At 36.8% G+C, this 16941-nt stretch overlaps 1 protein-coding gene across 5 annotated transcripts in view; it reads left to right on the top strand.

The window, feature by feature from the left end:
- Nucleotides 1–16941, top strand: part of PKIB (cAMP-dependent protein kinase inhibitor beta) — a 131188-nt gene that overhangs the window by 37555 nt on the left and 76692 nt on the right. The window lies entirely within an intron of this gene.

Raw genomic sequence — 16941 nt, 5'->3', positions numbered from 1 at the left:
CCTACACAGATAGACTGTCTTTGAAAATTAAGGCCACATTTGCATTGAAATCTTGTTAATATTTCACAAAAATTCTTGTAGGTTGGTAGAATTTGTATATGTGCCACCTCAATCCCTTTGAGCCACCTCATCCTACTGGCAGTGAGAGCCACATTCCCCTATGGCAGTTTAGATGGTGGACTAGGAGAACACAGAGAAAACCTTGGCCTGCGTGAAGGCTCTCACATTCTCTTCCCACACTTGGACTTCCATAAGAACAAAGCTCTAAGGGAACAGGAAAGAGTGGAAGAGGTTAAATTTGGTTTAGGCTCATTGCCTGGTTTTTTAAAACCAGCACAACTTTCCTATTAACCCACTGTGATTTCATTTTGACATTGGTAACGGATTCATTTCCATGTCTCATTAGAGCATTTTCCCCTAATGTTAAGATTTAAATTTGTTAACAGAGAACTACATGTCTTAATTGAAAAACACTGTTTATTATGAAGTAATTTCACACAAATTATTTTATTGAAAGAATTTGTATTTCTAAATAAATAATTAAAATTTCCATACTAGGAAAAAATAGCAAGTAGAATTATAAATATTAATTTTATACTTAATGAAAATTAAAACTAATATATATTTCCTAATTTATATTTATAAATAAGGGATGAATGTTCAGAGATTTATAAACAGGATCTTATTTAGTCCTCATGGTAACTCTGCGAGGAAGGTAAAAAAAAAAAGTACGATTAATTCCCTTGTGATGAAAGTGTATCTTGCCAGATACACACGTTTAGCTAGTGGGTGCTAAAGTAAACATTTGGACTCAATTCTCTCTAATACTTAAACCTATATCCTTGACCAGCTTGGGAAGTTTGGCAGGAGCTAAAATACTCCCTGTGTGGATGAGCAAAGTATCTTGTTTTCATCAGGTATTTTATAATCAGTTGTTGAAAATATACATTTTTAGGAACATATTATCCTCATGTTCTGTGAACTCTTCTAGAAGACAAAAAAAATAGAAAATGTCTTTCAGAGTCATTTGATAAAGAATATTACTAAGAAGAAAAACTAAAAATCTGAAAAAATAAAAACTAATAATGGTAGCACAAAAAAGAAAACCACATCACCGAGCTCTCCTGTAGAACCTTGTGGGAAAGTAATCAAGTTGTGCTGCCTGGGACTATGAGAAAACAATTTTCTAGGGAAGTGGGGACATTTTTATCCCTATACATGGGGGAATTCCAAGGGCCCCATGTGCATGAAGACAAGACGCATACACAAAAAGGATCAGGAAGGCCCCTATCCTGTGCTTTGTCCCAGGGTTATTCTCTAGACTCATTGTATGGAGATGCTCTGAAGGAGAGCACTTGCACAGGTCAATCTGCAAAGATTGGGAGGGGTGTTTTTTTGTTTTGTTTTGTTTTGTTGTTAGCTCTTGACTGTCAAAGAAAGTTCTATCATAATACTAACTGGGCTCAAACTTAAGTAACAGATGCCTCAGATTCCAAATTCCGGTAACAACACATTAAAATATCAAGATAACCAATTTTGAACAAAAAGGTTACAAAACAGGAAGTAATGGCCTGTGCAAAGGAAAAGATTAAAACATTAGAAATCATCAATGAGGAGGAACAAATCTGGGGCATACCAGACAAAGACTTTGAAATAATGGTCCTAAATATGCTCAAAGAGCTAAAGGAATACATGGACGCAGGACTGAAGGAAATCAGGAAAATGATAGATGAACACAAAGAGAATATCAGTAGAGAGATGGAAATTTTGAAAAGGAACCAAACAGCGCTGAAGACCACATGTGCTGCTTTGGATGTATTATGTCCCTCAAAATGCCATGTTCTTTGATGCCATCTTGTGGGGGCAGACGCATTGGTGTTGATTAAGTTGGAGGCTTTGGATTAGGCTGTTTTCATGGAGATGTGAGCCACACAACTGTGGGTATGCACAAGTCCCAATTCCATAAAGCAGGCAACAAACTGGCAACTCCAATGAAGATGTTCGATGAACTCCTCAGGCAGCGAACTGGCAACTTCGATGAATGTGTTCAAAGAATTCCTCAGGAAACACTTCTCTGGCTAGCCAAAGAAGAAGTGAAGGTCCTCTATCTGTTTTGCTTAAAAATCTTCGACTGATTGGATTAAGTCCAGCTGATTACATTCTCTCATTGTGGAAGACACTCTCTTCGTTGATATAATCATTCACAGCTGCAGCCAATTGACTGATGATTTAAAAAAACAGCCTTCTGGTTTATTAATCAGCCACAAACATCCTTGCAGTAATGGTTAGGCCAGTGCTTGCTTGACCAGACACCTGGGTACCATCACCTGGCCAAGTTGACACGTGAACCTAACCATCACACCGCAGGAAAAGAAATGAAAAATTCCTTAGAGGGGTTCAACAGCAGATTGGAGCTGGCAGAAGAAAGATCAGAGAACATGAAGATTAAGACAACTGAAATCATTCAGTCTGAGGAGCAGAAAGAATAAAGAAAGAGGAAAAATGAGCAAAGCCTGACGAACCTGTAGGATACTGTCAAGCATACCAGTATACGTATTGTGGGAGTCCTAGAATAGAGAAAGGGGCAGAGAGAATATTCAAGGAAATAATGGCTGAAATTTTCCCAAAGTAAATGAAAGACATGAATAGACACAGCCAGGCAGTTCAATATATTCCAAACAGGATAAACCCAAATATACCTACTCCGTGACAAATAGAGGATTCTGAAAGCTGCAAGAGAGAAGCAATGTGTCATATACAAGGGAGCCTCAAAAAAATTAAATGCCAATTTCTTGTTGGAAACTGTGAAGACAAGAAGGCAATGGGATGACATATTTAGTGTGAAAAGTGAAAAATTTCTAACCAAGAATTCTCTAACTAGCAAAACTGTCTTTCAAAAATGAGGAAGAGAATAAGACATTCCCAGATAAACAAAAGCATAGGGAATTTGTCACCACTAGACTAGCCCTACAAGAGATGCTAAAGACAGTTCATTAGGTTGGAAGGAAAGAACAATAGACAATAGGTTGAAGCTGCAGTAAGACAGAAAGATCTCCAGTGAGGGTAATCACATCAGTAAACATACATGCCTGTACTATTGTATTTTTGGCTTGTAACTCCACTTTTTACTTCCTATAGGATCTAAAAGGCAAATGTATGAAATATAATGATATATTAGTGGTTTTGGAATCATAATGTATAAACATGTCATTTATGACAAGGACTACATGAAGGTGGATGGACAGAGAGTTATAGGAACATATTTTGTGCCTACTGTTGAAACTGATTTGGTATCAAACAAACAAGACTGTTTGTTTGATTTTGGGTGTTAAATTTAAGCCCCATGGAAAGTACAAATAAAATATCAAAGAGTATGCAAGCTCATAAAGAGAGAAACTGGAGTATAGATTGCCAGAGCTGGGAGTAGGGAGAATGGGGAGTTAATGCATAACGGATGTAGGGTTTCTCTTGGGGAGATAAGAAAGTTTTAGTAATGGAAGGTTGTGAGGGTACTGCAATATTGAGAATTATTAATCCCATAAAATGGTATGCTTGGGAATAGTTCCGATGAGAAAATTTGTTAAAAAAAAAAAGAGCAAGTAAAGAGACAACAACAATTAAATGCAATATATGATCCTGATGGGCTCTAGAAAGGGAGGAAAAAAGGCTCAAAAGGACATTATTGGGACATATGAAAAATTTGGAGTAGAGACTGCAAGCTTTCTATCAATGTTAAATTTCTTGAACTTGATAACTGCACTTAAAGTGGTTCTAAGTAAATACCTTTGTTCTTAGAAAAGTACATGGCAGGATTAAATGTTCAAAGAGCATGATGTATACAGCCTCCATATTGGTGTTCAGAAAATGGATTGATAGACAGATAGGCAGAGAGATAGATAGATGGATAGACAGAATGACACAGCAATGTGTCAAAATGCTAAAACTGGTGGATATGAGTTTCTCTGGTGTATGGGTATGTTGGATTTCTCTGTATGGTGTTTGCATTATTTTTGTAATTGTCCTGTACATTTGAACCTATTTCACAATAAAAAGTAAAAAAGAAAACAAAAAATTCATTGAAATATAGCTAAATGAATGTAGAAATCAATAAAATATTTGTTGCATTATTCTATAAAAGAAATGATATTTATTCTAGGAATGTGAAAATGTGTCAATATTAGGGAATTTATTAAAATAATTTCATAGCCATAGACCAAAAACTGAAGCCCTACTTTTTTTCTTCTTTATGGATTCCAATGGGCATTTGATAAAATGCAACTATATTTCTTTTAGAAAACATACATAGATACATGTTAATTTAAGAATAGAGTGACATGTGATTAAAATGTAAAGAAGAATGAGTTCAAGAAAAGAAAAAACATTAGTTACCTGCTATATGCAGAATTTCATCACTTATAGTTAATATTGTTCTATAAATTCTGGCTAATAAGTAAAAAATAAAGACTATAAAAAATATGGACTACTACCATTCCCATTTTACAAATTAGGAAGTTGAGGCCCACAGATGCTATTAATTGCCCAAGTCACACAGCCAATAAGTGGCAGAAATGAATTAGAATACAGGCAGTGTAACTCATGAGTCTTTGATCTTAACACTATGCTATGCTACCTCTCAGTGGTTATAATTATTAGAAAGGAGATATATTTTTCCTTATAAATGTATTTTTTTACTACAGATCCCAACAGAATTAACACTGAAGTATTAAGTGACCATATTAGAGATAAATTTTTGTAAGTCAGTTTATTTTTCCATAGCAGCAACAAATGAAAAACATGATGAAAAAAATCCCATTCATAATAGCAATGAAATATCAATTATCTATGAATAAACCATTCAAGAAATGTTCAAGACTTAAATGAAGAAAATAACTTTTATTGCAGACCACAAAATAAAATTAGCATTGACAGAGATTTGTCTTGTTCCTGCAAGAGAAGAATAAATGTTGTAAAGAGGTTAGCATTCCCAAATTAATTTACAAAGTTAGTGTGATTCCGTTTCTAACCCTGGAGTGATTTTGGGGGAGAGCTTGGCAAAAATTAAAATCTGTCTGAGAAAATGGACACCCTGGGAAAAACAAATTTTAGAAAAAAGGAGAATGATAAAGAAGAAATTTGCTATTTCCAGGTATTAAAATATATTATAAAGTTACAATTATTAAGGCAGTGCCATACTTTTTACTAAAATAGAGACTTAAGATTAGCAAAATCAGCTTTAAAATCCCAAAGAAGAATTAAGCATATAAAAGCAGTTTATAATAAAGCCAGCATTTCATGTTGGTGGAGAAAGTGTTGACTATACCAACAAACACAACTGCAGTAATTGATTAATGTTAAGGAAAAAATGTAAAGTTGAATCTTTTATTCATAGATTATACAAATAAATATAAAATTTCTAAAAAAAGAAAAAGTAATGAGCCATAATAGAACTGGAGGAAAATAGATCATGAATATTATTATAATCTTGTCTAAAATGAGTTCAAAGGCAGTAATCATACTTGAGGATCAATAGACTTGACTATAAATATTTTAAAACTTCTTTTTTTATAAACAGAGGAGACTCAAACATCATAAGCCTAACGTGTTTAGAAATTCCTTTTGCTTGATATTTTGGGTAACAGAGTTAACATAATAAATTGGTAAGTTTGGGCCACTGTACCAAATAGGCCACTGCTTAAAGGGTTCATAAAGCAGAGACTGGCCTGGGATAGCCCTAATTTGGTGTTGTAACCCTGTACTTCACACACACAGAAAATCATAGAAATTTTTGTAGGATGACTAAATAGTATGTCTTAGCTAAAAATAAACATGGAATTCTAGAAAAGACCAGACAATAACACGGAAAGTAGAAATGTTCCACCTGAAAAGGTCAACTAAATTGAGTTATAGTATCTAAAGGAGCAAGGGATTTCAAACTAGACTGTTTCATAATTCTCACATGTGGCAGGGCATTTTATTTCAGCAAAAGCAACACCCTTGAGTAATGTCTGGCTTTCTACAGTGTGTTAAGACCTAATAATAAAAGTGAAATAATTCCAATTTCCTGCCTTGAATTATGCAGTGAATACTTGCAGAAGAGTGATGCAATGATAAAATTTGGGGAGAAATGTTTCCATTTTATTATAGAGTTTGACAAATAAAAGATTATTTTTCTTCACCTCCCTCCAGAGTTGTTTTCTCCTTCAAGGTTGGAGCTCCAGAGCAAGTGTTGAATATGCAATGATCAGTGAACAGTGAAATGAAAAAATGTTTTAATTTAGGTAAAAATCTCAGATGAAATAAGCCTGTATTACAACAATAAATTCACACTGATGGTAACAAACAATTTTTTGTTACCAGCTATACTAGCACAACTGCTGGACTCCCAGCCCCAAATATCTCATGGGAAAAAGTAACCAGTGGGCTCATGAGCCCAAGTTCCTTCCCGTGTCCCTGGTCAATGCACTGATTCCTGGCCACTGCTTTTCCTCCTGAGGTTGCTTCCTCCTGCTTCATGCCTTTCTGCTAGCCATCTTTCAGCTGAGATGAGCCACATCTATGTTGCCCTTCAGCCACACTTTCCCTCCTTTCTGACACTGACATGGTCCCTGACTCATGTGTGTTACTTCATTTCTCTTTAGCCACCAACCCTACAGAGTTTCTTCTCTTTCTTACTCAAGGGCTGGGATGGGTCATAGGTGTCTTTTCCCAGCAACTTGGTTGGTCCTGGGGATTGGCCAATGACCACCATCAGTGCCCTTCCTATGAGGATACTGTCTTGGTTTGTCAGGCTGCTGTGACAAATACCATACAGTGAGTTGGCTTAAACAACAAGAATTTCTTGGCTTACTGTTTGGAGATAGAAGTCCAAAATCAAAATATGAGCAAGGCTTTCTTTCTGTGGCATCTGTAGTGTTCTGGTGCTGGCTGCTGATAATCTTTGAGATTCCTTGGTTTGAATCTCTGCTTCACCACATATTGCGATGTCTTCTCCTTTCATCTGCTCTTCTGGTTTAAATGCTGACTTCAGCTTCTCCCTGTGGCCTTCTCCAGCTTCTGGTTTCTGGTTTCTTCTCTTTGTAAGGCCTCCGGTAATATAGATTAAGACCTACCCTGATTTAGTTGGCCACACCTTAACTAAAAATCACCTTCAAGAGGTCCTGTTTACAATGGGTTCACACCCACAGGAATGTGGATTAAGATTAAGAATTTGTTTATGTTGGGTTACGTGATTCAATCTATCACAGATCCTTAGGTACTTATGGAGTTAATATCCCTGGCAGATCCATCCTGCTGTCTCATGAGACATGCTCGAATTTGTCTGAATCTAAAAAAGAATACAGCTTAGTTCCTAGCTTTAGTACCCCTGATAAATATTCTTTTTAAACATGTAATTTCATTTGTTCATGAATATGCATACTTAGTGCATGGATATGCATATATGTATATAATTGTACAACCCCCCAAAAAAGGCCTGGAACTTAACCAAAAGAAATGTATAAAATATTTGCCTCTTGGGGATAATGAAAACAAAAGAGAGTCTTAGCTATTTTGTTTTAAACAAGAATAAAAAAAGAAATCAAACAAACAACCCTACAGAGAAATAAATCTTGTTACTTTTCATACTTATGAGACTGTCACTTTTGAAGACTGTTAAAAGCTGATCATAAGCAGTGAGTTATGGAGGGCAAAATGGCAGCAAAGCAAACACTGCTAGCAAGGAAAACAGCAGAACAAACAGACACCTTGCAAGGGAGCCAGATTACCTAAAGGGAAGGTGGTGCAAAGAATGGAGGTGGGCAGTGACAGTTTGCTCTAACTATTAGTGATCAAGATCATTGCCATGAAATGTTTGTAGTGTTTGCAAAACTCATTTTTTCATTCCTTCATTCAATATCTACTTTCTAAGTATTTACCCTGTCTGGCCTGTGCCAAGCACTGTTGTAAGCGCTGGAGATGCAGAGCTGAAGACACTTTGCAACTCCCCAGAGTTTGTGAACCACCAGACTGGAAATGGGGATCAAGAGAAAAAATGACTAGAAGGCTGTGAGCAGACTTAGAACTGAGTTTCATATCAGGAGTGGCAGGTGCTTCACAAGGGGAGATCCTAGGGATGAAGTGCTGACTTTCTTCAGTTATCTGAGGAATAGCGTGTGCGCAGGAATTCATTCTGTTTGGTGTGATCGAGAAGGCAAAATGAGATTGAGTGAGTGGGAATCAGAGGAAAGCATATTTTTGCCTGATCAAAGGAAGGGCTGCCTGAAATTGTAATGAGGTACCTCTTCTTCCTTGATGTGATTCTGGAAGCTTGGCACCAGGCACAGGGGATTCAAGTATGGGATAGTGGGGCAGGTGGAGGGTCAGTCATTAACTCACTTCTGAGGATCAAAGTTCCAAGACTGCTTATTGAGTCGATGGTGTGGAAGGGGCTCCCCTTGAAGACAACACAGTGAGGGCTGCAAGGCTGCCTGGGGTGGGGTCAGACCCATAGCTTTATCACTTAACTCTTAGTCCTTGGCCAAATCTCTGCTCTCTAAGCTTTAGTTCCTACATTAGAGAAATGGGAATAGTAATAGCAAATATCTCACAGGACTGAGGTGAGGATTGAGTAAACTAATGAGTGCAAATGAACTAATTTAAAATATTTGGCATATAGTTGCCATTTGATAAATGATGCTATTAGTATGGGGAAGTGGAGTCTCATCTTTGGAAGCACTTGGACTTCCATAAGCAATCCAGAAAGTTAAAAGGATACCCATTAGTGTAGAAAGTCTTTATATTCCTATCCTGGGATTTGTAAAAACAGTATCAGGGATTTCTTGCTAAAATGTGCAGTGAGGAACAGGACACGTGTGGCATTAGAAAACCCATTAGGCCAATTGTTCTTTGTTAGGGCCTGCTTATGATTTGCCTGTTCTTAGATGCTGGAAAGATTTCTTTTTTAGCTCATTCTCTAGCTCTTTTTATTATGCTAAGTGAGCCACATTGTCAACCTCAGTTGGTCATATCAAGAAGGATCTTGGACACTGTGTTGTGACCTGTTCAAAGAGAGCCTGCTCATGCATGTTAGATGAGTTTGAAAGTTGCTGGGACTTTGTAATGAAGAATCTGTGTTGCAATCAGTTACTCTTTGTATTTCAGTCATGTTGTTGGTATCAACCATTGAATGATTTGAATTAGCCAGTAAGGTCAAAAGGACTCAGGTGGCTTTGTTACAGCCAGGTTATGCCAACATGAACCAAAGAAAGCAATTAGTGATCACCTGTATATGACACCAACTCAACAGACTATGGTTGATTCGCTTACCCGCTGCAGTAAATGAGGCATTTCGGTATGCTGTGCTCACTTTTCCAGACCTATCTTTGGTTTGCTCCATCTTCTCTTTGTTTTGGTAGTTTCAATAGCTTCTTTTTCATCCTTTTTTTTTATTATTGTAATTTATAGATTGAGCCATTTAAACAATGCAAAGAAGAACAAAGAATAAAATCAACCCCCACTCAGAAATGACACATTACTGTTTTGTAATCTTTGCTTCAAGTGGTCCTTTTCTTAAAGAAATAAAACACTACAATTAGTTGTCTTTTCTTGGAAGCATCTATATATTAGTGTATATTGTTCTATTCTACTTCATTCTTTCACCAATGAATTTATGGAACTGTTACCAATATTTAGTCCTAATTTGTGTTTTTACAGTTTACAAAAATAGTATCATACTGTTTTTTAGCTACACTGTTTTTGAGATCCATGAAGTTATATATAGTTCTAACTCTTGTTCTCCCTTGTGAAATTTGTGTTTCACTTGATAGGGCAGTTGCTATCTCACATCTAATGGCCTTCCTTACTCCCAAATGGGGCCCAGGGATAACAGGATGTTTTTGCTGGAAAAGTAATGAGAAAACATAGTGTTCTAATTTATGTCTTTGTATATTATATTGTCCACAGTGGGACCTTTTGAAAATGACAAAAGCTAAGCCAGATGGGAAGTCAGGGAAACATGAATAAACTAGGACTTTCCCAGGCAAACCAGAATGGAGCGTCTGCCTGCATATGACGAAAACAGGGCCCTGAAAGGTTAAGTGACTTTCCGAGTTACACAGCTAGTTACTGGCAGTCCTGGGAATCCCCAGTCCAGATCTCAAAATCAAACAATTGCATGGTGCAGGATATAGAAGGCTTTCCAGTCTGTTGTTCATTTCACCACACTGCTTATGTTTAAAAAGATGTAGGGAACTAAGAAAATGGATTCTTAAGGCCACCACATCAGGAGAATTGCCTTCAGAATGGCTGGTTACAGTGTAACTTGAATCCATCATTTGCTCCTTAATTTCTCTCTCCCCTGCCCAGGTGAACTGCCTCTTTCCACTGGGTAAAGGACTCGTTCTTATTGGTCTTAGGTGAATGTGAGTAGGTAAATCAGGTTACACTAGTGATCAGAAATTATCACTTTTCTAGTTACTTGTCAGCTGTCTTTGCCCTACAGTTGCCTCAATTTCTGGCGTGTTAATGAATGTGGCAGGTCTATCTGCACAAGGTTTGGGTGTGCCAGGGTTGTGGTGGAGACCGAGGCGGTGACTCACTACTTAAACTGCAGCCTGAAAACCAGGGGTTTCAGTTCTAATTTTGATCTGCAATTTCCTTTAATTTGGCCCAGTCTCGTGTTCCTCTTAGTAAGGCAGTATTGCCATCTCATTATAGACACAGTGTTAGGATGAATAATTCCTTGCTTATTTTTATTTTAAATTTCTATACTAATACAAATCCTAGGATTAAATGGCTTGCAAATAGCTTTTAAATTTTACTCATCACAAATTTGTTTTTAGTTCCTGAAGGCTTTTTATACATTTGTAAGATAAATAAAATCTATATTCTTGACTACCAAGTGAGATAAAAATTTAATTGCTAGTTTTCTGTATATGTCAAATGAGACATTGAAAGTGAAGATTTATCATGTGTTGAGTATCAAGTTTCACCTAATTATATTCTTAATAAAATTGTGGTAATTTTGATTTTTTACAAATAAAGCCAACATGTGAAATTCTAATTTACAGATGTTTGAGAATACATAATATTTGTTGATTAATTTCATGTCAACCTATTAATCTACATTGTATGTGTCAGGGTGATTTTTTTAATCAATCAAATTCCTTTGGGAAGAAAGTATGTTTGCTTATGGTTGTTTTTAAACACCACTCTAAAACTTCAAGAAAATGACCCTCAAACAGAAATCATCATCCAAAAGCTGCACAAGAGATAATTATTATTTGTCTCAGATGACACGTCTTCAAATTGCTTGGAGATGTCATGCATATTTTTATTGCTGTGTATTAAAGTCTAATGTGTATCTCAACCATATGTGTGATGCCAGTGGTGTCATGGGGCAGTGTGGCTAAAAAGGACAGTGTGGCTCTCAAAGTCATTGCCAACAGCATATTTGTAAAGACTGTTCTTTGGTTTAGTTTGGTTAACAGTTATATTGTTGCTTGTATATCATGTAGAATATGGCTCTGCTTTGTGATCTGACTGCTAAGGGATCACCCAAAATGAGCTGCCTCATTTAAAATTGTCACCAACATGAGATTTGGGGGTCTGTTTTTAGTATTTAAGTGCATACCATGGCTTGATCACATCATGTAACGCATAAAGTGTATTTTCATTGGTACTTCTACAATGTTTCTTTTTCTGATTTTGCTTCTGGCAAACTGCTAGCCCGCCATAAGGAATTTCGTTGTCTTTCCATTTGAACTGCACAAAGGATTTGGTGGAAAGCACACTGAATGTTGGAGGTCAAATCTCGATTTTAAACTTTGCTTTTCCACCATCTGGTTGTGTGAGTCTGTTCAGAGACACGGCATAGTGTAGTGGATCAAATCATTGATTGAAAGGGTTGAATCCCACTTGTGCCACTGATTAGCTGTGTGGCCTTGGGCAAATCACTTATACTTTCTTTCTTAGTGTCCTCTTTTGTAAAATGGACATGATACTGGTACCTTTCTCATGGGATTATTAAGAAGATTTATAAATTAGTTGATATTGGTAAAGCACTTAGAGGTGTCCTTATATAGACTAGTCAAAAATAATTTAATGTAATTGGACTTCATTGGAGTTGATGTCTCTGAGCATATTTCTAACTTGAATATTGTACCTTTTTAAGTCTATTTCTTGCCTTTGTTTTCAGAACACATTTAATGTATCAAACTTATGCTGGTGAAAACTTTGTTTGAATGCAGAATACTAATGGTTGTATAATCTAATGTTGAAGATTTCTTTTTGTGTCATTTGTTTTAAATCAAGATACATTTATAGAGAATTGCTTTAAAACCTAGACAAAAGATATAAACATCTCATAGTTGTTATAGACTGTGACAACTCCCTGTAAACTGGGGCCTGGAACTTGTTTCTATATTGTGTAGGCATGTTAATGTCATTTTTGCATTTTTAAATTTATATCTTTATAAACGTGCCGCTGGATGTCAGGCTGTTTGGAAAACTGAATTTGATGATTGCTTTTCACCTCTATATTGTCAGTGAAAATAATCCACCTTTTATCAGGTTTCTTTAGTATGGATTAGTTCATGACTTCTTTTTTAGGCTTATCACACACCTATAACTCTGTTAAACAGATCACTGTCTCTTTTAATTGTGCTTGATACCTGTTAAATTGGAATATTTGTTGGAGGCAGGGCAGTCTAAAGTAGTCAGAATAAGAGATTGGTGATAGCAGGCTAGATTAGTTTGTTTATAAAGATAGGGCATGCCCACCAAGGTTAAAGAGGCCATTGGAGTTGGAACTAGTTTCAACAGATGGGAGAAAGTTCAGTCAAGCCTGTGGGCTCAGCTAGAGAGAATGATGATGGCAACAGGAGGCAGCCCTGGCAGGCAGGGGTCGGAGTCCAAGAGGACCAGCAAGGTACAACAGGTGGTGTCCCAGCAGTGGGCGGGCTGTGGTAACACAGAGTCTGGAAGCAGGTGATACCCAGGCAGATAAACAGAGAGGTCTGATCACAGATAGTGAGGTTCCAGGGTGGGGGCTGTGGCTGGGCCTGAAATCTAACTAGGGCAGAGGCCCAGGTGGAGGAAGTGGGCTGCTGTCCAGGTGATCGAGGCAGAGACCCTGTTATGTGGGTCCCCAGGTGAAAGGGGAGTTGTGATGAATGGCCTCAGGTTTAAGGTTGGGTGTTGGGGAGGGAGCCAGACAGGCAAGTCTTTATAGATGCTGACTTTGAGAGTCCTAACACTCGTGACTATTTTTTCAAAGTTGAAAAACTGAAGTATGTTAATTATGTTAAACAAACATTTTGTTAATTATGTTAAACAAATTAAAAATAAAAAAAACAACACTTTATTGTCAATGAGGAAGATTAGAAGGCACCTGGGATGTAATCAGCCTTGCCCTTTCTTGGTAAAGCTGTAACCTTCAGATCAGACTGAATTCCATGTAGTTGAAGCTGTGCACCTGGGGCCCAGGTTAAGTGAAGCCCACAATACAGAGTTATTATCATTCCCTATTCACCATGGATTTATGCTTAGGAAGGGGTCATGTCTCAGAGAAGGGAGTATAGAGTAAAAGGTTTAGAATGCAGCTGTGGTTTCCAGGTAAAACTTGATTGATATGGAGCAGAAAATGGTGTGGAAGGTGCTGAAATTAATCTCCCCACAGTGGCAGGGTATAGTAGCTTGCCCTTTCCCTGGCATTATATGGAGAATGTCAGGCCCAGTTATTTTATTTGGGAATGTTCTCCATCTAATCAGGGTCTCCAATTCCAATTTCCTAAGAGGGAAAATTGGACATCGACTCTTTTGCCTGAATCTTCACTTGTAACAGCTTTCTTCTATTCATCTTAGACATCATGCCTATTGACAAGTTTATTATTAAAGAAAAAAATCCCTTAAATAAAACCATCCAAACATTACTGTATCTTATATTTTAAATTATGTCTTAGGCTGATTTCCACTTTTTATATTACCAAGTTATTATGAAATCCAAAACATCATTTTTTGTTTCTCTAAATACTATTTTCTGATAGATTTTTTTATTATGGTGAATATTGTAGTAGAGAAACTGTACATTCATTGATCCATTGGCAGTTAATTTAAGTGATTAAGATTGGATAAACTTGGTTGTCATGAAATTCAGTTTGGGCAAATTATTGACTGTGCTGGGTTTTAGTTTCGTATCTCAATTTCCACCTTTGTCATAGAAATACTGTATATGTGCTACCCTCTTGGGAATCTCAATGGCTCACAAAGTTTCTACTCTTCTAATAGAACATTTTTAACAGAAATCATTTTAATGTTTATCACTCTGCATGCCCTCATATAAGACTGTCTGAACACAGTCGTGTGAGTCAGTGTTCTACCAGAGATACAGAACCAGTAGGATACACACACACACACAGACACACACACACAGATATACATACAAACACTTTTATATATATAAAGAGACATTGCAAGGAGTTTGCTTATGTGGTTGTTGAGGCTGGATAGTCAGGTCCAAAATCTGTAGACCAGACCATCAGGAAGGGTAGGCTGGAAACACTCAAGCAGGAGCAGAAGCTGCATTCCACAGGTGAAATTTCTTTTTCCTCATGGAAACCTCAGTTCTGCTCATAAGGCTTTTCAAATGATTGGATAACCCATCCAGGTTATCAAAGATAATTGCTTTTACTTAAGTCACCTTATGATAATCACATCTACAAATTTTTTTTCACAGTGGCACTTAGATTAGTGTTTTATTGAATAGCTTGGGACTATAGCCCAGCCAAGTTTACATATAAAACTGACTAGCACAGTAGTTCAATTTTGTGTTTGATAGCCCATGATCATCACGTATTTGGTCACGAAGATTATGGATAATATTCCTGGAACATGGTTTCTTTACAAAGTTCTAGAAAATATTTTGCTTTTAAGTAATTTGCTTTTTTAAAAAAATTAAAAACAGAGCGAGGTTTGATGCTCCAAAATGCTCTTTGGTAGCATGATATGGCTCATTCTTTTGCAAAAAGAGTAAGCTAAAGTGACATTTTCTCCCTCTCTGGAAACTCATCCTTTGAATTGGGCTGTTCAAAACATCCGTAACACGGCGGGTCAGCCATGGGCTTTGGGTCCAGGAGTCTTTTCTGCTGTGTTCATTTATCACCATCTATTCAGAGACTCATTCTGTTAATGAGTTTTATTTAGCAAATCAGAAAGAACTCTAGAATTTAAAAATTTCAGAAAGCTGGTCTTTGGATAGCTGAGATTTGTCAGTATGTTGTTTAAAATATACCTCCAAGAAAGAAGTTAGGTTGCCATGTGACCAGAGAGAGGTTTCTGCTGAGTGAAATGATCGCATTCCCCGAGTGAACGTTTGGTTGTTAATCACAGAACAAGGCAAAGGCCTTCCCGGGCTGCTTTTCCACGTGACCACCACCTTCAGGCAAGATCACGGGACTTGTTTTGCAGAATAATGGTGCTTGTAAGACTCTTCTCCTCTCTTGCATCTGTGCTTTGGTGGTCAAGATGCAAGACCTAAGTTCTCTGGTAGGATTTCAGGTACAATCTGTGGCTGTGAGAGAGATTTCAAGAGAAACCGCTAGGGCAGAATATCTAATGCTGTACATTACACTCTCCTCTTTTTATTACCATATTCTCTCTCAATTTTAGTATTGGGAAGAGAAATTTTAACATCTTCTAAATTCTTTGGATTTTTTTTTCATACACAAGAAAAACATGAGCTTGAACATGTCAGTTCACTTCCCTGTTTAATATTACTAATGCAGTTAGGAATCTCATTAAATTGTATTTGGTCTTAATGTTTTCTCTTGTGGGTTTCAGTTCCCATCCAAGAATTTTAAAGCCTTATAGATAAATACCATATAGACTTTTTATCATCATAAGTATTCTTTCATTCGGTAAAAATTTAGAGAAGGCCCACTAGGACCTGAGGATATGGAACAAAAAATGGAACTGGCACCTGCCTTCCTAAAAGTAACAGTCTAGTAGAGAAGACAGGTATAAATAAACATCCAAATAGATTGCTACTCATGTGACGAGTATTATGAAAAAAGGGTAGATTGCTAGAGAGAATAGCTTTAGTCTTTATAGTGCTGATAATTTCTTTTAATTAGCCTTCTATGAGATAGTTCATGGGAAGATAGTCATTTTAGATTGTATTCCTCTATAAACACTGAGAAAGAAACCATTTTAGGTTCTCTGCAGCTGTAGAGCTTTGAAAATTAAAAACTTAAGAAGGTGCCTAAAATTGCAAAATTTGAGCTTAATGACAGCAGTATTACATTTTTGTATTTTTTTTCTCTTCTTGATCATAATTTATCTCTCATGGTATTGTGAGTTTTGTTGCCTGGATAGGTAATATTCTTAGTGTTCTCTCTCCCTCTCTCTGCCTCTCTCTTTCTCTTTCTCTCTCTGTATGTAGGAAATCTTTGGTTTTAGCACCTGCAGATGCTTTTACCTAAAAATAGCTATTGGTTACGGAGCTACTGAATGTGCCAGCAGAATCTGACCAGGGTAATCATTAACTTCCATTAAATAAAAGATCCGGCAAATCCATGAAGTAAAAGTATATTGTGTTTTAGGCATTATATTGTCAAACTTTAAATGCTACTTTAGGGGAGAGTAAACAATAGCATAAATCTCATTTGTATTTTAGGCAAACTGTATACTAAGACTTTAAACATATTCCTACATAATTGGAAAGAATGAGTTCGTGGGGAATTAAATGAAATTTGTTTACTTAAATTGATTTTAAATGCTGTTCTTGAATTTGAGGAAAAGAAACAATTCAAGAAATTGCTTCCATAACATCAAGAATAGGTTTTTAACAAAACTGATTAACAGTGCTGAGATTTGTCCCCATGCATGCCATTTGGCTGGTTCTCAGGTCTTGCTCACCTTGGCAGCCATTGGCCCCGGCCGCATTTACTTCTCTGATTCTGGCCCTGG

This window comes from Choloepus didactylus, chromosome 7 (genome assembly GCF_015220235.1).
Source record: "Choloepus didactylus isolate mChoDid1 chromosome 7, mChoDid1.pri, whole genome shotgun sequence".
Classification (NCBI taxonomy): domain Eukaryota; kingdom Metazoa; phylum Chordata; class Mammalia; order Pilosa; family Megalonychidae; genus Choloepus; species Choloepus didactylus.
This window is presented reverse-complemented; position numbering and strand designations above follow the sequence as displayed.